This window comes from Ambystoma mexicanum, chromosome 9 (assembly GCF_040938575.1).
Source record: "Ambystoma mexicanum isolate Mex_15411 chromosome 9, UKY_AmexF1_1, whole genome shotgun sequence".
In the NCBI taxonomy this organism is placed as follows: Eukaryota; Metazoa; Chordata; class Amphibia; order Caudata; family Ambystomatidae; genus Ambystoma; species Ambystoma mexicanum.
Genome location: NC_090931.1, coordinates 581,951,029 through 581,972,987, shown reverse-complemented (window position 1 = coordinate 581,972,987; position 21,959 = coordinate 581,951,029). Strand labels below are relative to the sequence as shown.

Here is a 21,959-nt window from a genome sequence, read left to right as displayed (position 1 = left end):
TACAAAAGTAAATGAATCATACAATGATCAATGCAAGGTTTGTTTTGGTCGCAGGAACTATACCAGTTCATTATGTGCGGCTTAGTATTTGCATAAGTTGCAGAAATGTATAAATGATGTGACTAAAATCTGAACATGTGACTCGTCCCTTGGATGTTCTGTCTTGCACGAGAAGGAAACATGCTTATTATAGACTGGACCCCCGAAGGATGCAATTCGATGACAATAGACACAGATGAAAATAAATAGATCTATTGATAGCATAGCAATGGAAACTCAAGTCAATAGCAATATTCGCAAAAAGATAGAAATTTAAAAATCTGCGAAATATGACTAGGATACATGGCCTTACCTTGACCAACAAACAGTTGGATTCAGCAAGCAGAGCAGTATGTTGCAGGAGAATAGGTGGGTGGCCACAGGTAGCACACTGATGGGTTTGCTCTAAGCGGTCACAGAAGTTCACGGATAGCACGACGACAAGCAGATTAGTGTAGATCTCAGTGGTTGCCAGGTAGCACGTTCAGGAGTTGACTTGCAAAGCACAAAGATGTTCTCATGAGACATATCAAGTGGTTTATAAAGTATTAGAAACAGGGCTGTGTTTGTGAATGAATGACGTATGTATGTTGTGGTATTAGGGGGGCGGCCTGCTTCAAGGGGAGGCCTGGCTGGAGACACAGGGTCTGAGGAGGACATGTGACCGATGGCCCCTTGGCGTGGGATACCTTTTGAAGTGTACATGTAGTTTGGCACCTTGGCCTTTCACGCCCCTGACAGCGCGCATCCACTGGCGCAAACCACCTTTGATAGAAGGGGTGGGATGGATGGGCCTGGGGGGTGCAGATAAGGCACAGGAAGACTGCTGAATGGAGACACACCTATGTGGATTGCAGGGGGGCGGCCTGCTTCAAGGGGAGGCCTGGCTGGAGACACAGGGTCTGAGGAGGCCATGTAAGCAATGGCCCCTTGGCGTGGGATACCTTTTGAAGTGTACATGCTGTTTGGCACCTTGGCCGTTCGCGCCCGTGACAGCCCCCCATGCCAGCGCTCATCCCCGGGTGTGAACCGCCTTTGATAGTATATCGTTGCTTATCAATAACAAATGCCACATACTGGAGATTCTTGTGAGCACAGACCCACACTTCAACCGGTGTATTATAGTGGTCAAGACCTTAAGGCCTGTATAATCAAATGGTAATTGTTAGTATAGATATATGTGTGACTTTTATAGAGACATAACCCACTGAAGGACTTTGAACAAGTGTTATTTAGTGCATGCATTATCGAGAATGTTATGTTAGCTTAGATAGATAGTGACCACCCTGCTTCACAGCGACCAGACCTTCACCCATTCGGAGCACAGATGTCTGACGTCCATCCTTGAATGGAGACTCACTTGATTCATTTAAAAAATCGAAACAACCGTTGTTAAAATATATGTGGTTTTATTTTGTATCTTATTCTCATGACACAAAAATACAAGACTGTCAGGTTGCAGCACAGCGAGAGAAAATCCGCTGTACTGACCGCTGTCACTCGGGAACGTTTCTCTTATAGCACGAACGGCACAGGCGGGTATCACTCTTCGAACGAGGTGTCCAAGCCTCCCGTGGAGCCACCATGTAAAGGAACGATAGGCCTGTACCACCTGTGAAAAGGAATGAAACAAACTGTTTTTAAATGACCAAGATAAGTTTAATAAACGTTTCTTGGCGTTGACAATTCTTGTAACTAATGGCATTCTGCACAGACAAATGCTATCTAGACAATGCACACTATTGAACGACTTTCATGCGTTACTATGATATGAATATATAATTTTGGATATAGTAGAAGACCATGAAATAGGAGTGGCATGACAAGCAGAGTATACTTACTCGTTACTCGGATTACGAGGACGAACAGTTGCGCGAAGTTCGTGCATAAGCACCATCATTATTCTCAACACGGCCCGTCTGAGGCAGGCTGTCCTGAAGTCTGGCAGCTCAGTCATGCATTGCGGTCGTGGCTCGCCTTCCAAAATGTAGGCCAGGCATCCGGAGTTTTCTCGGCAGCAGCAGTTCTCCTCCTCGGTTGGCATTAGCTCGCACCGATTGCATGTGCACCAGGTGGAGACGCCATCCATGCGACTAGGCCCAGGCTCTTCATCTGTTGATTCGTCCTGCCAACTGCTGTCCGAATCCCCATCGTTTTCGCGTGCTTCCCTTTCCAGTAGTTCCTCCTCGGTATACTCGGGCTCGTACATGTAGGGCATTATTGTAGCCATTGTGTGGTAAACAAAGTAAAATAATTTACCGAGATGATACAGGTGTTCACACGGGCTACAAGCGGCGAAGGTAGCTGACCAGAGCACAGAAACGAGTCACAAAATACTCAAAGTAACACAGAGAGAGGAAAGGAATCGAAAATCTGCTGCTGTGTGTTGTGAAACGGTCTGTTTATACTTATTGAGGAAAGAGGCGTCCTGCCATTTCCATGGCGACACATCATTAGGTGAAGCGCAGCGAATGTTGACACGAGACGTGTTTGGCGTTGGGAAATGGGCGGTACGAGTCTGCTGATGACAGGCTCAGGGGCGGGGGAATTGATTTAGTGCCGCAGAAGCAAGTTAGCCAGGGCGATGCGGCAAGTGATAGGATTATCACAAAATGGCGGGCTTCCCTGGTGCCTGTTTTCGCGTGCGTTTAATGGACGAAAACTCGGGTAAGGTCCATAGGAAAGTTTTCTAAAATCGAGCCACTTAGGCTTAAAAAAACCGACCCGTAGGGACAATAAAAATGTTTACTAGACCATGCCTTTAAGTATTCTAGTGGCTGCTTTGGGACATGGACTAAATGCATCTGCTCAGCATCAAAGGCCTTTTATTTTCTAAACAAGCCAGCCACTGCCTAGTGCGCACACCAGATGGAAACTCAATGTCATTTGCACTTTGATTAGGAAAGTAGAGTTGATTGTGTGCCACCATGCAGACAGTAGTCCATGGCAAATCAATGCAGTGTTATGTTTGCAGCAATGTTGTGCGCTGCACAAGCCACCACCTTGTTGTTTAATTGCGTTTATGTGGCACTCCTATATGTAACGGCACATGTGCCTGTTTTTGTCAGTGTCCAATGTCCATACTGGAACAGTTTGTGTATGTGGCTCTGACGAGCATGCCATACTGTGCCCACACTTAAACGCATAAAGCAATCAAAGAAGTTGCCTCAAATTGTAATCCACTAGGCCAAACGCCCACACCATGATTTTCACTAGCTGCAGGCCAGCTCTGTTAGATAAAGCATGGGCCAGCTCTTTTTTGCAGAAATAACCCGAGGCCTGTGTAATAGTGAGGAGGTAGTGGCTGAGGAACTATGGGCCATTTACTATGCATTAGAAGCCAGTTTTGTTTAAAACGCTTCATCAGTTTATTACTGGTAAGGCTAACGTTTTTAAGGGGTACAATCCTTTCTGTGTAGCCTTTCTATACATCGTTTATTGGGTCTCTCTTCTACGGTGTCCTGTCTATAGATATACTTCCCAAAGATGTTTCTGTATTGGGGGTTGAGCTTGCCCTTTCTCATCAAAAATTCTTCAGAAACGAGAAGCAATTTGAGCCCTTGTAACCGATTTGGGTGGCTGATGTTGCAGCCATTTTATACTCTCATCCAAAAACTTAAGCTGTCCAAATGAGTATGTATGGTTTATGGTTACAAACATTTTAATGTTTGGGTGAGTGTTGTGTATGTTAGCACCAAGCCGTGCATCTGTTATGAATTTAGAGATTCTCCGACTTTTATAGAGCTCTGATCACTGTTATAGTCTGAAATGCTGTGATTTAATGCATACAGGAACCCTCACTTGTGCCATTTGTCCCCTTTGCCACTCTCATTGAGGTATTTTGATAAGAGTACAATAGGAGTGTACCAGACTGTCCATCCTGGAATGATATCCTTCCATCAGAAAATAATGCATAAAGTTATATTATTGCCCCTTGTGAAATACAATTGAGGTGCTAGAACAGAACACCTGCAACACAGTGCCGGTGGTTAGTGGGGCCTCAGACCCCTGTAGCCTGATCACACCACAGTGTGTCAGTATGGACAGTTTGAAAATGCATTCAGGCTAGACCTTCCCTAAGAAAAGGTGACAGAAAAACCATTTACATGGGCAGCAACAGCTGTGTTTTCACATTAGAATTCTTCTGAAAAGTACTTGCATTACAATGTAATGAAACCAGCTTCAATTATATAGCAATTATTTATTCATATTGAGGGAGGGGTTTTGTTGGATGACATAGAGGTGTAGTTTGGAAGTGACGTGTGCCAGTCAGGGGACTGGGGGTGCAATCTGTTGTCTCCCTGGGCGCACAGTTGGCTAGAAACTACCCTGCTCCTACTTATCCAATCTTCATTTCGATACCTGTGATCATATGTGAGCGGGAGCGGTTGGGAGCAGTGCTCCTATACTTTTTTTTAAATTACCTTGTACAGCTCCTACACTTTTGTTTTAAAATAAAAGTGTAGGAAGAAGTTGAAACCTTACCTTACCTTTCAGTGCACTACACTGAACGTTCCCTTAAAAAGCAGGTGCAAGTGTTTGGGGGGTGTATTGTGTGTGAGAGGGGTTCCGGCAATGGGGTTTGTGGGGAGCAGAGGCAGGCCAGCAGGGAACATAGTTCCACTACTTCTTTTCGTACACTTCGACCACTGATCATATTTCGATGTGTATGCTTCCTCTTTGAATTGCGGCACGGAACAGTGTCACTTAGAGCAATGTTAAGGTGGGCTATGGAAGGACATTGTTTGGCGTGGACTTGAGCATGCTCTGTTCCCTGAAGCGGTGCTCCTCCTTTCAAAGCTGGCTTTGTTTTGTAAGCGCTGTCGCGGTGAGTCAGACTCACACGGATTAAGTATTTAGTGTTTCCAAACAGTATATTGTGTTTAATCCTTTTGCAAATTCTTCATGGGAAAATGGCATTTTAGTTTCCCCAGTGAGAGCCCTTTCCGTTTGCAGTTCAGAGAGCATGAAATGGTTCAGGCGCGCACAATCTGAGGGCTTTGATAATTTGTTCTCATTTATCGAAGCAGACTGGCAGCTTGGAATGACCACGTGACATGTCTCGTTGTTGAAATCAAACACTAGATTCATTGTCATTGTTACTTGGACAGAGCTGACGAAGTGGAAAACTTATATCTTGTACGGTCTAGCATTTTTGTGGTTGTTTGTATTTTTTTGTTATGCAGCATTTGTCATGTTTTTAAGCGTCAGTGCCGTGGTATGGCCTGCAAGCATTCAGACCGTATGGGTATTCCATTTAACACTTAGGCGTTCTTGCATCACTCAGTTTAACTGACTTGACATTATATGAGCAAGTATAATGGCAGAAATGATTAAATGGATTAAACACTAATTTATTACGTGAGTGGTTGGAGTTTAACAAATTGGTTAGCAATGTCGGTTGTAGTACATCATATGAATTTGTATTGCCTTTCACTGTGTGGTGATATATTAATACGCTTTTATACTGCACCAAATCGCCTTTTTAGTAGTTTGAGATCATAGGCTTGTCTGTGGGGAGGTGTACCGTCTATGCGGGAAGAGCATGGGGAAGATGAGAGAATGGGAAAACTGGAGCTGGATGCTACAAATACAGGGAGGGAAGGATGAAGTATGGTAGACTGATTTTTGATAACAAGGGTTAATGTCAGTCCTGTTAGTTGGAACATAGTTCTGCAAAAAGGAGGTGGTGTGTATGCCCTAGATTGTTGTGGTAATTCGGTTGTTTCAAAGGCATATTTGGACAATTAAAGGTAGTACATAGCACAATGTTGGATGCAGATGGGGTCAGGAGTGTGCTCTGCTAATTCCACAAGTATGGTGCCTCATTTGCCTAGGAATCTCTGTACGTTTTACCCCAGGATGTTAATGTGGCATAGTCCCGGATAGACTGTGTAGAAAGGTTAATGTTGTTGGTAAGGGGATGGAATGGGAAAAGTAGCAGGGTTCGAAATTGAGGGGAGCTGTTTAGATTGTACTTGTAGCCAAGAAGAACCTGGTTATCTGAACACAAACGGCTACCAGGAGCTACTTTTGGCTCCCCAGGACAACTGATGCTGAAAAAACGCACCCTGCTTATTCAATCTTAATTTTGATCCCTGAACTGGTATGACAAACTTGAAAAAGCCTGGCATCTTGACAGTTTGATACTGTTATTAAGAGCTTGTTTTGTGCCATGTCATGCTAGACTTTATTTTATTTCACAGCAAGACAGAGTGGTGACTTATTTTGGAGTAGGCTATCGAAGTTTATGAATGTATATCCATCTCTAGTGAGCACATTTAACCTTCTCTCACAAATCGAGCTTTGTTAATCTGTGAAAGCATGAGGTTGATGTGTGAGCCTATTTTGTTCAATCTTTATATGGAGCTACTGGGACATCTGGTGGGCGAGTGTGGGGTCAGCGTTCATCAGTATGCCAATAATGCCAACTTTATCTGTGTCATCTAAGGCGAATGGTTCATGCCTGTACAGGGTTCAATATTGCTGGGAGCTACTTGGCTCCTGCCTCTACTCTTGGAGATCCTGCTTAGCTTAAAACCAAAAGTTGCCAGGAGCTACTTTTGGGTCCTCCGGCCAACTGTTGCCTTACAAACATGCATATATGACATTAAATCGGAGTGTTTCAGAATGTCAAAGAAAATTCAGGACACATCCAGGACCCATTGAATATAATCGATTATGCAAAATGGGCAAAACGTTAAGTGTGAATCTCATGTAAAAGTTAGATTTGCAGTGCGCTGATAACTCGTACCTGGTTCCCCAGTGGTTGCTCCTCCCTATTGGGTGATGCCCGACACCTAAATCTTGGTTTTAGCTCCTGCTCATGGAATCTAAATTTCAAACTTGCTTGCCTTGTCTGGGTTGAGTCCTGGATGCTGAATGCAAAGCTAAAATGTAATGCTGCCAAAGACTGAATCTCTCCCATATTCACTTGGCCAGTCCAATGATGGCACTGCCTTGGTTAGCCATTTTGAGCAATGAAGATATTTCTCCATTGCTAGTTTCTTCTACCCGTTCTGTTGACCCTTTGTTTGGCAAGAAATTGCCAACAAACGTCCATATGGTAAAGAAATCACAGAATACTTTTTCTGATTTCTGTGTTGTCTGATAAAGCCATTTATTCTGGTAGATTTTTCATTCTTTGGTTCAAGATCTCATTACATCCCACGTTGAAGAGGGAAGCTCACTTAAGTGGGCTTCACAGTGTACCCTTAGACCTGTCCAGTCAGTATTCCATTGCGTAGTCTGCACTCCAGAGGCTACTGCTGGAGTCCCTTATCCTTTTTAAGTTCGGTTGTGTAGTCTGTCAGGCCCTTTGCCTGCAAAACCCTTCTTAACTAGCAGTGCAGCCTCATCCTTTTGGGGCTTGCAGAATATGTACAGTGAATAGCTTGGTTGTTTTGTTTGGTGCGAGAAAGGTACAGATCCAAGCATGCTATTTCCTGCACTCTTCCCTGAATTGGGACAGATGTTCATGCACATTTGCACCTGGCCCCATCGTTCATTGCTTTTTAGCAGAGTTTAAACCATTTCACTTCCCTAAATGAGTTTTTTGATTATGCTTTACAATTATTTGTAATTGTATTTTAGCTTGAAGTTTTCTTTTGCACCCTACACTTTTACTGTTGCATATTTTACAGAGCACTGCAGTGCTTGCTCTGCATAGTGTATTAAATAATTATTTATTTTAATTAAGACATTTGTGTTCCTTGGACAGACTGAAGTCTGTAGGAACGAGCTGTTCGCTGATTTTGCGAGCCCAACCGAAACGAATGTAAGATGGTTGCTATTAAAGAATGTTGAAGGATTGTACCTGGACTTGCTAGGGTAACAATAGTTGTACAAACCCTAATGGAACGTGTATTGGGCTACTGTATAGGACGAATCCTTGTATATTTGGTGTAGAAAGACTAAATCCCCCTGAAACACTGGTCACAGAAAATGTGTCCGGTTGCTATTTATATTGATTGTTCCATAACATATGAAAGAGGGCGTGGCCTGGAAGATGATCTGGTGGTGGTCATGTATTGAAATGTAAAGCATTGCAAAGCGGTTTTGCTGCTAATCCATAAGATCATAAGCTTTTAGCTGCCTAGGAACTCACTTGTGATTCTCCTGGGGATGTGTACCTGGGCTTAACTTCATTGATTACTCACACACATCTTTGTAATAGAGGGTTATGCTTTACTGGATCCGTGATTGGTTTATGGCACACTTGATGGCCAAAGAAGAGATGTTTCGTGTGGAGGGAGATAACAATTTAATATAGTACCGAGAATCGGGGGGGGGGGGGCAAAAGTTGCAAGCTAAAGGCCAGCAATTAAAAATGCACTTGCAACCTCAATTGTATACATTCCCACTGCACATCATTTCTTACTCACAAAGCTTCAAATATCACTCACGAGTGGCTAGTTGTGAGTGCAAAATGTACAGCCTGTTGACCAGGTGAACAGGTGAACAATCTACCAGTGGATTGTTCCTGACCCCTTGCCTAGTGAGCAGTGTGACCTCCATCTGTTGCTTTCTTAATTGTCCAGTCAATTGTATAGCGATGAGCACCTTCTTACAACGATGGAAGGTGTGTGTGTGTGTATATACCTGTAACTGAAGCAAATATTCAAATATGTTATTAGAAAGTGCACTATCAAAGTACATCATTTTAAGAACCATAATCCTGAGCGCATTTATAGAATACATTAGCATATTGACAAGATAGTATTGAGTCTCCTTTTTACTGTCTCCTTTAGTTTTGTGGTGCTTGCTATGCCTTGGGGTTGGGGGGAGGGGAAGTGAATGGTTCGCACTAATAGTGGGTCTGCCTGTGTAGTGAGGTACACGCCAGATATCGGAAGGCCAAGGAAATTAGTTGATTCACTCTCATGTGGCTTACTAAAGAGAAACCGTCCATCCGGCTCTCTGTCCACACCAAGAAGAGAGCTCCCATCCAAGCCCGCGTCTCCACGGTATCTAACAACTCGGCCGAACTCTTTTAAAATCTGCAAGCAACTGGCCAATCCTGCTGCAGTCTCTACCTCTCGTGTCCCCTCCCAGACCCTCTGCACAGCTCTGGCTTCTCATTTCATCTCTAAAACTCAGGACATCCTGCCCTCCCTGTCTTCGTCTCCCCCTCCACTCCCTGCTCTTCCTCTGGCCCTTCTTCAGCCACCTCTCCTTCCCCTTCTCTGCCTTTTCCCTGTTCTCCCCAGAAGAGGTTTCTAAACAAGTCCGATCTATGAAAGTCATCAAAACCGGTTCATCCCTGTTCCTCCAAAGCCATCAAGGACCATGACACCCTGGCTCCTGCTCTGGCCGAATTCTGCAACCACTCCTTCACCACTGGAGTCTTTTCCTCCCCCTGAAGCACTCCCTTGTGCACCCCCTTCTTAAGAAGTCTTCTGCTGAACTGTCCTGCCCGGCTAACTATCACCCTATCTCCATCACTCCCTTCCTGGGCAAACACCTGGAAAAGCTGGCCATCTCCCAGCTTAATCTTCACACTGAATCTGTTGGCTGTCTTCGTGACCATCAGTCTGGCTTCAGAGCTGCTAGAAGCACGGAAACCGCTCTCCTGAACATCTGTGAAGACCTGCTCTCTAACCTTGATTCCAACACCACCTGTGTCCTCATCTTACTTGACTTCTCTTCTGCGTTTGACACAGTCAATCATGCCATCCTGCTCAACTGTCTCCGTGATAACCTGGGTATTACCTGTCAGGCCCTGGCGTGGCTGACCGCTTTCCTCTCTGATCGACCCTCGCAGGTCCAACTTGGGTCCTTCCTCTCCTCTATATCTACCTGTGGGTGTCCCCCAGGGCTCTAACATTTCTCTCCCTGGCTTTTCAACCAATACTTGTCACTTCTTGCCCACTGCATTGCCACTCTCTGCGCCAACTTCCAGTGCTATGCGGATGACACTCTTCAGGCTACCTTCGGCCACCTCTTCTCCGTCTCTCTTCTCTGACTGTCTGCTGTCCATGATTGGTGTGCCGCCAATGATCTCTGCCTTAATGCCAGCAAGACTGAGATTCTCCTCATCGGCACACCCGCTTCCTCTTTTCTTGTCACTCTCTGGCCGGCCTCTCTTGGCCCTCTTCCTGCTCCCACCTGCGAGACAAAAAACCTAACGGTCATCTTCGACTTCACACTCTCCTTCTCTGCTCACATCTCTGACGTCTCTAAGAAGTCTAACTACCAGCTGAACCGCCTCAGAGGTATTATTCCTTTCCTCACCTTCCCCCAGAAGCTCATTGGCTCCAGAGCTCTGGTTCTCTCTAGGCTGGACTATTGCAACAGCCTCTTTCTAAATCTGCCTGCTTCTACTCCCTGCCCTCTGCAACTCATCCAGAACAGGACTGCGAGACTTGTCCTTGGCCTCAAGCCCAGGAATCGTAGCTCTCCTGGACTGAAGTCTCTGCACTGGCTCTGAGTATTAAGTTCAAAACCCTCTCCATTGTCCATAATGCCTTCTGGAGCCTGGGGCCTCAATACCTCAGTCTCTCTTCCTAAATATTTTCCTTCTCTAGCTCTTTGCTCATCCGCCTCCAACTCCCTCCGGGTCGGGCGCTTCTCCAAGCAACGAGTTGGTGGCAGATCTCTTTCTTTGGCTGGGGCCTCCCTCTGGAACAGACTCCCTGCCTCCCTGAAACTTGAGGAGAACCATCTCCGGTTCCGGAGGCACCTCAAAACCTTCCTGTTTGCTTGTGCTTTCTCTCCCCTGCTGAATTCCTGGCTGAAGCTGTAGTAGTCACCTGGTCACCCTCTGTTCTCGGGCCCAGGTCACCCCCGCTGGCAGTTACACTCCTGCACTGCCTCCCTGGCATCACCCCCAATTGGGGACTGTTTTCAGTACCCCTACAGTCCCCCACCTGCACTTGCCACCTGTTGTTTGCACTTCCTTTGCACTTGCCACAAGCTGGCCCTACCTCTTATTGTTTATTCTATTACCCCATGTACTGCACTCCCCACCCCCCCCACTTTTGCGATCTGAATGACACCTGGCCTAGTAAGATCGCTACTGCTGTTTTTCCCCTCTGTTCCTCCTCCCTTGCCACGTTGCGCCTTGAAACACCTGTGTATAGGCACGTTATAAATGCCATATATATCGTCCTTGAAGCATCCTACATGACATTAGCCATGGGATATTTGCAGCTTTTTCAGACGAGATATAGTAATCCATTCAGAAATTCTGGAGAACATTCTTCAGGGGAAAATTAGAAATTGGGCAACCTGTGCCAGAATGGATGTGAATAATGCTAAACTGTGTGCTACCTGTTTTTATATCCCTGAAACCGGGACTCAATAATTGCACTCCCTTCGAGCTATTGGTGAGTGATTTACAAATGTGTGTGCTGTCCTCATTATTCTGTTTTTGCTATTACCACATGCCTTGAAAAATACTCCTGACAGTTCGAAACACATGTTGGCTCAACTGAGCAATTAAAAATCACCAAGATATAAAACAATAAGTGTCTGAAAATTATTACAGTAATCCTCGACAAGAATACCTAGAGAGAACTGCTCGCCAACCCAGCACCAGTATGACACAGGTTCTCATCCCACCCTGTTTAACTGACTAATCGAGATGGAAGGGGCACCGTCTCACAAGAACCTAGTCATCGGCAGCAAGGTCTCACATATTGTTTAATGATAAAGCGCTGTGCTCTCCACATTCAAGTGCTCCACCATATTTTTTCTTTCTGTAGTTGCAGCATGTAATTCATCTTATGGGATTTTTGCATCAAAACGAAGCGGGACATCCAAGAGCAAAGTAGATTCTCCTAGCATTGCCCGCTATAACAATATGCGACACAAAGCATTGCAATGGTTAAGTGACCTGGATTTATGCACATTGTGGGTTACTCTTTAGTAAATCTGGCTACAACTCTGAAAGATGCTGAACTATGTAGCTTCTGTTCTATACATCATAAGTAGTTTCTTTTCTGATAGCCTTCATTAAACATTCTTTAATGGTGTCATATATTGCTGGTGCTTCCAGCTTTGAAAAAAATGGGGTGCGATTCTCCTCACGGAGGTAAACTGTCCTACAATGAAAAAAGTACTTTATCTAAACTTTTTTCAAATATCTGCTTGAATCTTGTCTGTTACTGTTTGTAGTAGAAGGCAATACGGTTTCATGCCTCTGTTTCCTTCCTTATTGAGAATGGTGTGCTCCTCCCTCACATTTAGGTGTAATACCATGCAGGAATGAAGAATATTTAGGGAAATTATGTATTCCTGTCCATTAATATAATGTTATGGATTGCTGCTACATAGATGTATTTTACATGGCTCAAGAATGTGAGGTTGTTTTTTTAACTGTATACGTTGCATGGTAAATCATAAAATACAAGCTTTGGTGTCTGTTTATATCTGTTATATAAAGAACCAGTCGAAGGAATGTATTCCGATTACTATTTAATGAACACTGAGTATGTTAAACACTTGCTTTTCTTTGATTGTTTAAAACACTTGAATACGTGTGTGTTGACACTTGTAATAAATGTATAAATCATACCTCTAAACCCATTGACTGTACAATCTCCCAAAGTAAAAATGGATCCAGACTAATACTTCTAAATCAGTACTTTTGTTAGATTATACCAAGGTATCCTTTCAGTTTAGAGGACATTCTTTGTCTATCTCTAGGTTTCATAACATTAAATGTTTAACTTCATCTCACTTGGCTTTAATATTTAATAATTTAGAATTTAATATTCTGCAACCAAATTGGACAAGTCTTTTACATGAAGCCCCATACACAAACGGGGGAGATGGGAGGGGGGGGCTGCGTTTTTCTGATTAATCCCTCTTTACGATGTGTCCACTAAAACATTTTCCTTATTTATTCACATGTCTGCAAATAAGGGTGGATTAGAACAACGTGATCTGGTCCCGGTTTCCCTTACATGTGAGACTCTTAACAGCATTTCATTGTTGTATATTGGCAACCTATTTAGAGGCTTGCCAAAGACTTGGACGTTATACTTTGTTGCTTTATATACTTGGAGATACCTTTTGACTTCATTGATAATAATACTCCAGGTCCCTGAAATCGCAGAGTTCAGATTAATGGGTCACCACAGCACGTTGTCATGCTTCATGCTGACATGCGTTTTTGTGAGGATGGGGGAATTGAGGATTTTCATTACTTCACATTTTGGCATGTAGCAACCCTATATAATGGTGTATCCTTGTCCCATTACCTTTTAACTTGCACATAGCAGACTAACCTGCTGCCCTTAATGTATTACATTCTTTGCTGCCTATGGGTACAGAGCACCTATTGGTATTGACGTTTGCCGACTATACAGGTACTGATGGAACAAACTCTGAACGGGTTGCATAGCACTCAACAGATGCTTTATCTTACTCTTTGATGGTTAACAATTCAATAATTAATCTTACCAAACATAACATTAAATTTACAGCAATCACATTTTAAAATATATGAAATGCAACTTGTGGTTTATTAACTCTAAAATCAAGGCACACAATTTACACTCTCTATTGGCTAGTGATAATTCACTCTGGGTGACTATGAAATGTTTGCTGTCTGTATTTCTAGAATTGATGTGGCGAGTGACTTTTTATGGCTGGCTACTTGCTTCCAACATTTTTACATATCCCAAAATTGATTTGTTCTTTAGAATCTAAATTAACGTAGAGAACTTGAATGCTGTAAATACATTTGCTGCTAGGCTAGTATATATATTTTTTTACATTTTATTTTGCATTTATTATGTGTTAAATATTGGCAGTAATACTTGACATGACCCGCCTTATTGTGGGTGCCGAAGCCCCAGTGGAAGGCTTAGGAAGCAAATGTGTGTGTACTAAGCAAGAGTTAATAAATAATAAGGGCTTCGCAAATTGAGGCCATTCAAGAGATCAGTTTAGGTAATACTCTCTTAATTGTGTCACTTGAACTGCATCTTGGTCTTGAGTATAACCAAACCCTACACAACACATTGTTCTCTTCTGTGGCCTTTGCTACAGTGTATCCATACCCAATAATGGTAGCCCAGTCAATTGGCAGGGTATTTGGTACAACTCTTCGAACAGCATTCAATAATTTTGTACAAAAAGTACATATCTGGGGTAGTATCACAAAATGTGGATCCATGTGCCTTCATCTGCGCATTTCCTTCAACACCTTGACATGTGAGATGTATTCATTGCATGTAATTCTGTCATATACTAATCATTCTGTGCAAGATATTAGATGAAATCAATTGGGTGTTTCCATTTCCTCTTCAAGACAACCATCCCTGATCTGCTAATGGTTGCAATGTGGATCATGCCCAAGAGATCCCATGTTTCTTCATTCCCCAGATTCTTAGAAACTGATCTGTTAATGAGTCATTTCTGTGTCGCTGATCTCCAACAATTTAGGCATCTCGCAATGTCTCAGTTGGAGGTGCCTCTGGAAATCCCCTTTGTCTAGTCCAAACTGATACTTCAGAGTATAGAAGGAAGTAAAGGACCCTTTTTCAAAACACATTCCTTGTCAAGGTCTGGCCTGCGCGTACCTTGCTGTACTGGACGCAGGCAGATGCGTGCAAAAGAAACTGGCACCAATGGGTCACACATTACCCACTGTGAAAACCTGCTTGTAGGTCCCAAGGTGGCTGCCAGATTGGGGGTAGTGGGACCAAAGAAGGAACTGCCATATATCTTGAAGGCAGGGTACAAGGTTGCAGTCTGGTACCCAGGAAAAGCATCAGCTGGAATACAGTACAACAATCCGGAGTCCAGGAGTAACAGGATTTCGAGTGAGCAAGGCAGGAGAACATATGGAGGAGGAGAAGAACAGGGGAATCAGTAAAGATGGGAGCAACAAAGAGGAACCAAGAAGGCATGCAACAGGAGAAGCTTTGGAACAGGCTTGGGGAAACCTAAAGAATTGCAATGTACCCATACCGGTATTGCAATGTACCCATACCGGTGCTTGGTTCCTTATGAACAGCTCCTTGTATCGGGAGGCAGTGCAGGTGTTGCCATCTTGTAATGCCGTCACCCCATTCATTGTGTGTTGAGAAGAGAATGGGTGCTATCTTGGGAAGGCTGTTCTCTGCCTGTTATGACCGCCTTCTTGGATGGTGGCCCATCTTTAACAAGGAGTCAGAGAGGCATGTATGCAGTGCCTTGGCAATACATGTGCCAGAGAGACCAGCTTACCCTGACCGGAGTCGTGACCAGCCTAATGATAAACTCTTTGCCCTCCAGTGTTTCCAAGCCAGGGTTCCCCCTCGTATTTGAAACTGGATGTAGCCCCCATATCGGAGAGAGTTTGTAAGCTGGATTCGGAGAGCGACCCAAGAACTTTGACTCAAGTTTCACAATTCCCTTGAGCACTTAATGGGATTTTGTTGAGGAGCCCTATTCATGCCTCCAATCCACTGTGTGGTGGTAAATGGGGCTACTAGCATGGGCTTAAATGTTGCCCATGAGGGAGAGTATACATTTCTGTGTAGGTAAATCCTTGGATATCTAAGTGTGTTCTTCTGTTGTAGGTCTAGTCTGTATTGGACATGTCCAGCACTTTTACTCTTATGGGGTAAGAGTTCTTTCTTTCTTATAATTAATTTTATAACTTGGAGTACTCTATTCCTCTGTGAGGTTTAATATTCTTAAAATGTTGCATTTCGCAAGGGGAAAGGGCTGTCTTTCGCATAAAGGAGCAACTTACTTTCAATATCTACCAGTGTTATGCCTTAATTTTCAATAGACTTCCTAGCTTTTATCGAGAAAGGCTCTATGCCTAGGATGATCAATAGAGATAGGTGGCAGCCCTGCGTATGAAAGGAACGGGATCTGATATTTATGGTCAAGACATGGCCAGTGGAGGGGCTGGGGGGAGGGGTCTGTTGAATGTGCTAATTCAGGCAATAGATTACATGGGGAAGCCCAATTCTGGCCATTCTATATGGCCAGACTTTTTCAACATCAATCGAGGCTTCACACAGAGGATCCATCAAGACCACCTGATTGGTAAATTATGAGTTTTACGCCGAAAATGGTCTGCTTATGTGCAGCCATTAAATCCTACTTGGTCTGTGTGTTTCTGGCCCCGCTTAGCTAGGATTTTTTATAAGTTTCATGGTCTTTGTTGAAAAGTGATACAGGGCGATTGGTCTCTCAAAACAAAGGCTCTTTCACTGGAATCTTTATGATGTGAGCCTACCTCATGGCATCATTAGACTACTGGAGTACAACATGAAATTAAGTTATAATTCCAGAAACAAGATGTCTACACACTGGTAAAGGTATTCTGCCGGAAAGCCATCTGGGCCTGGTGTTTTATTTTTTTTAGTGTTAACATCGTTTTTTACCTCCAATTCGGAAATTGGGGTGACTAGGTCTCTACTAGTGGACATTGGAGAAGGCACTGCCAGGTCATGGAAGGACTCGGCAAATTTTTACTTCATGGCTACCCCTGATGTGTAGTAAGGTTTGTAAAAAGAGCACATTTCCTTATTAATCGGCGGGGACTGGTCAGTAGTGATTCCCCCTCATAGAAGGCTCTTGAACACCCACCCCCCCTCCACCTCCATTTGCAAAAAATGTCTTGATTTTTTCTTTTTTATTCGAAATGCTCACCAGTGCCCCGATTAGTTTTCTTGAATGTAAAAAAATGCATCCAGCTCTTATGCGAAAGCATAGCCTTTGTGTATATTTTATTAGGATAATATTTTGCCATTAATAAGTTTCCTTCAGCTGAAGATTGGTCCTGATGGTATGCAGGGTTCAGTGATTTCACTAAACCTTGAAGTGCTGTTAGAGTTTTTTTCTGATAACAGCCCTTTCTAATGTACTGCCTTTGGGGGCATCCCACAGCCTTTCTGGAGTGACGTTCTCCCCATCGTTAAGTGCAGAATATTCCTAAATGGCTAGTGTTGGTGCCAATCAATCAGATTTACTTTGTAACCGTTTGGTATTCTATTTCTATCTTTGTGGAGGTCTCGGGCCACTTTTAGAGCAGGGAGACTGGGGCGTGGTCTAAAAGGCCTCCAGCCAATATCTTGGTATCTATGGCCTGTGTTGTGTGCTTTGAGGCGATCAACTTAAAATTGATCCTAGAGAAGGACTTGTGTGCAGCAGAACAGACAATAAATTGTCATCCCACTGATTACCCTCCATCAATCAAACCAAAGATTTCCATCATTCCCCTAATGGCTTATCTTGATTTGTCTTTGCTTTTGTGGACCTACAATCTGTCAATCATCATTGAAGACCTCATTCTAGCTCCTACCCCTCACCCCCAACAAAATGGCCTGCTCCCAAAGTGAGGCAATCCTCTAAATTAATGATAAAAGAGCACTCTGGTAGATTGAGACCCCATTCTGATGTGACCGTGATCTTTGGCAAGCCCTGTAATCCGGAAGCCCTCCCCCTTCGGCCTTCTACATCTTCAAGAACTGTCTGCTGCAAAGGGAATGTCTCCCTATCAGTCTTGCTACCCGCCTCTGCTTATGCATAGGCGCAGAGCTGTAAAAGATCCGACGGCTCCATCAGAGGCCCATCTTGAAATGTCTTCCTCTGACAAATGGGTAATTGCCACTTCCGCCTGCTGTTTAAGAAAGTACAATATTTGTGTCAGTTTCACAAGGTAATTGATTCCATTTTCATTCCCAGCAAGTACTTTCAGAACTGGGTTAGACATGAGGGTAGGAAAAAGACAGTAAAACATCTCCCTCGTTACCCACTCACCAAACCATCACAGGTCCTCTATCTCTGCATCTGTTATGATGGATTTCTTAACTTTGACCTGGTGGGCAGAGGTTTAGGAGGTCACCCTAGTTTAGTGAAACGGGGAACCTTCTGGACAAACCAGACCAATCTACGGTAGCTTGGCAGTCAGTAAAGACGAAGTTTCAGGAGGGATGAGAGCGATTGGAAACCCACAATGAGCACACACAGTAAAACTCCACAGATTACCCTTCGACAAATGTATATCAAAAATACATTTATTATAGCCCTTTATAACAAACACGATTAAACCAGTTATCAAGAAATCAATTACCGCACAACCGTATTCACTATGTAACATAGATACAATATTGCGATTTAGCCTAATGCTGCTGATGGAGAAAATAACCACAACCTGCAAAGGAAAGTGGTTAGTTTGGCACATAGATCAGTTTAGGCAATCCTTCATCAACAATCCCTAACTTTCCTGCCCTATGAAGTGAGGAGCCTAGCGCTCAAAGTACAGTTGTGCGTTAGCAATGCGCAGTCGTGCGCAGAGCAGTTTCTCTTTAGGGGGCTGTAGCTGCTCAGGAAGGGACTTGAGGCGCTGAAGAATAAGTTCCTATTCCCAGAAGAGGGTCTACCCTTGTGGCTAGAGCGACTTAGAGTTTGAAATAGCTGGCAAGCGCTGAGGGATTCTTGTGCGTAAAAAGGAATGGATGTGCCAGCGGGCCACCGGTAAGTTATGAAAGTACTCACCGACCCTTGACACAGTCCGCACCAAACTTTGGCAGTCTAGCCCACTTTGTTCGTAGGTGTTTAACCCTGCAGTTTCAGGACGGTCCGGCTCTCGGCGGCAGCATGACCAGGCGATCGTCCGTGGAGGGATAGTAGCCTTTAGTTGCCTCTCGAAGAAAGGAGAAGGATAGTTGCGGTGCAGTACGTCTCAGTACATGGTAGCAAGAACTGCAGGCACTTTCAGCGATGGTTACCACTGCGGGGTGAGGACAGAAGAGCAAATGCTTGCGGCATGGCACACACTCATAAATCGTGACCCCGAGGAGGCTGGTGGGAGAGGGCACAGGACCACAATCTAGCGATTCCCAAAGTCTTGAGTCTCAACTCGGGACGGCAGTATTCCTGTGCGATACCGTGGGTTTGAGCTGGACAGTTCATTGGATGGCACAGGAACACTTCCGAAGAGGCTCTTTGCGAGGATAAATAGGAGATGCCGAGAGTAGTTGTTCCCACTACTCCAAACGGGCGAAGTGCCCTTGCAGGCCTTCTTGATTCGATGAAGAAACAGGGGTCCGACGGGACAACAACGCATTCAGTGTGCCAAAGCTTCCTAGCGCGTCACTGGTGGTTCCTCGAGTCTGCTTTCTTGTTAAGGATACTTGGCTCCTTATGAGGTTCGGTGTGAATCTGTCGATCGACCTGGAATGGATGCAGAGCCCCTTCTCTTATCCAAGATTTGGTTTGAGCTCTAATCTGGTAGCGAATGGAAGATCTGCTCTCTTGCATGCACGCCACACGTGGGCCAATCATGGTCCACGGTGGTTCCAGTCATTCATGACTACCAGACATACTGGCACCAGTAGTGTGGATTGGGACTAGACTAACCAGCCTCATCCTGGGCACTAGCTTAGGTGACATGTCGGAGCCCACCAAAGATGCGGTATTTGCGGGAGGCAGCATGCCCAAAAAAAGAATATCCGGGTCTCTCGACCTGGGGGGTGGGGTTAAGGTAAAGGGACAAAATGGCCAAAGGATAGAACAAAACACTTCGTGGCACGACCAATTTCGGCACTGGCCCACAGTCTTGGGCCAAACGAGGTATGGTCCATGAAAAACGAAATAAAAATACTTTAACAGTAAACTGCTGCCACTAGTTCGTCCTAGACACACTTGTACAACCAATCAAAAAATCCTTACAGGGTGGCTAGGGGGAAGGACCCTTATGCGTTGTACTGGAAGGTACTTGGCACGTACATAAAGTTACCAATAAATGGCAACATAGTCAAAAACTGAGGGAAACGTAGTTGGCCAATACTGACAGCCTGAAGGAAGTGTCCGTTTCCCCATAACAAATTAGCAAAAGCCCAGAGAAGTGCAGCTGAAGGCTGTGCGCCACTGGAAAAAGTCAGGTTAGGTACTCCAAGCAAAAGGTTTGTGGGGTTCGCAAATAGAGGGAAAATTGCACCAAAGGGAAATCTTATCTAACAGTATCTCGCTTTTAGAATTATGGTCTTATATTCTGCTTGATCTTAAATTCCAGCACCTTCCACAATAATTGAGCCCTTGCCACTAAGTGACTCACTATTGTACTTTGTTCTTGAAATGTTCTTAATAAAACTGCCTGACGGTCCACAATGGACCTCTGTCTTGTTAATATGTGCAGTCGGCAGGTTACGTTTTGAAAGCAGAATCCTTGGTCAGGCTGTCCCGATTGGGGCATATTGTTTATCTGGGTGCTAGAGGAGATATTGTTCTGTTGCCATTGCCGTATTTGCCCAGCAATGCCATTGCCTCCTTCGGATCAGAAGATTCTAAATGTTTCTCTCCGATTGCAATTTTCAAGTACACTAGTGAAAAGCCCCACGCACATCAAATGCCCTTGTCCTACAATGCCCTCCTTGCCAGGGGCAAGATCTTTGTGGAAGTATCTCTCATGCCCTTCCCACATCTGCTTTTTGTTCTTCGTCTACTGCAATGCATTCTCGTGCATAGAAGATGCAGGAAGTGGACTATTATCGATCTTGGAGACATTCCAGGATCTAGTCTTGGACTAAGGGGTGTATGAGCTCTGACAATTTTGGTCAAGTCTGGAATCTGTGTTTGGGGGGCAGGTTCAAGAAGTTTAATTATGACCTGTTTCTTGTCATGAGTCCCCTGGGAGTCGGAGAATATGAATATTATTATAGAGCTCCCTCAATTCTAGATCATCCATCTGATCTTTTACTTATTGGGGACCGCTGAGCAATTCTGCAGGACCATGCCTGTCACTGCGTTCTGTCTTCTAAATCTGAGAGACTGTTCCACTGCCTCTGTATTCTGGCCTTCTCTGATCTTATTGCCGTCATGCCTTGCTTGTTGAAGGATATGTCTTGAGCCATACACTGAAGCAGGAGTAAACTGTTACAAGCGAAGGATCAGGTCTGGCTTCTCTAGATTTGCCTAATTTCGTTCAGTTTTAGACTGGTTCTCCACAGGCCGTGATTTCAAATGCCTATGCTTTAACTGCTGTATTATTAGCTAAGAAATGAAAAGGTGTCTGCTCTTACCCTGCCCTCCTTAGTGGCCTTCCCGTCTAGTTACAGGTTAAACGGAACACCATTCTGTGAAATAAATTGCTGCTTATCCCAGTTTCAGTTGGTTGGTTGTAGCAATTGAAGGTTCTAACTTTGAAAAGTACTCTCCAAACTGACTTGCGCAGACAAAGATCTACGTAATTAGATGGTGTTGTCTGCTTCAATGCTCTACCAACCTTTTTTGCTTCCGGTCTCAATTTCACTGCAAGTGTTTGCTTCCCCACCCCCGCACAACCGCCTAAGTTTTAAGTTGGTTTCCTGGGGTTCAACTGTTTCATACTTTGTAATATATCCATCATGTAGAGTAGCAATGATTCTGTACTCCGATTGTCTGAGCCCTGATTGGTTTTGGTGCGACACATTATTGGTTTCAATGTATTCCATGAGTTGTGCTGCCACTATCTACTGTAACATGCCAATGAAAGTATTGTACCTGATGAGCAGGAAGTCACAAAGCACATGATGATGGTTTCTTCAGCACAGGTAAAATGGTGGTCTTCTTGCATGTTATTTGTAAAGTAGCCATTGACAATAGAGCTGAAGGTGTCAAGCTAGTGCGATATTCTTTGTCATGGCGATGATAGGTTATGGATGTTTTGCTCTGTGGAGGCTTTACTTTTAGAGGCCATTTTAATGAGGTCTTATGGCGACATGGGCTTCAAAGAGCAGAAACTGCTGTTGCAGGGAAAGGTGGTGTTGATTAGGCATGTCGGCTCTGTTGTGGGTCACTATACTGCTGGAGATTAGTTCCATTTGTCTTCGGAAAAAGTGGCTAAATCGTCTGCCAGTTGCTGGGGGTGGTTGTTTCCAAACCGCATTGGCTAGATGTTCTTAGTTCTCCACAATCTTAAATGTCTCAGCAGATATGCTGTTGGCTTGTTCGATGCGTTTGTGTGCAGGACCCTTTCTTCTTTCTGA

General features: G+C 44.2%; 1 protein-coding gene across 3 annotated transcripts in view; it reads left to right on the top strand.

Annotated features, from left to right (window-relative positions):
• Positions 1-21,959, top strand: part of AKAP10 (A-kinase anchoring protein 10) — a 538,635-nt gene that overhangs the window by 72,314 nt on the left and 444,362 nt on the right. The gene's annotated exons all lie outside the window — the stretch shown is intronic.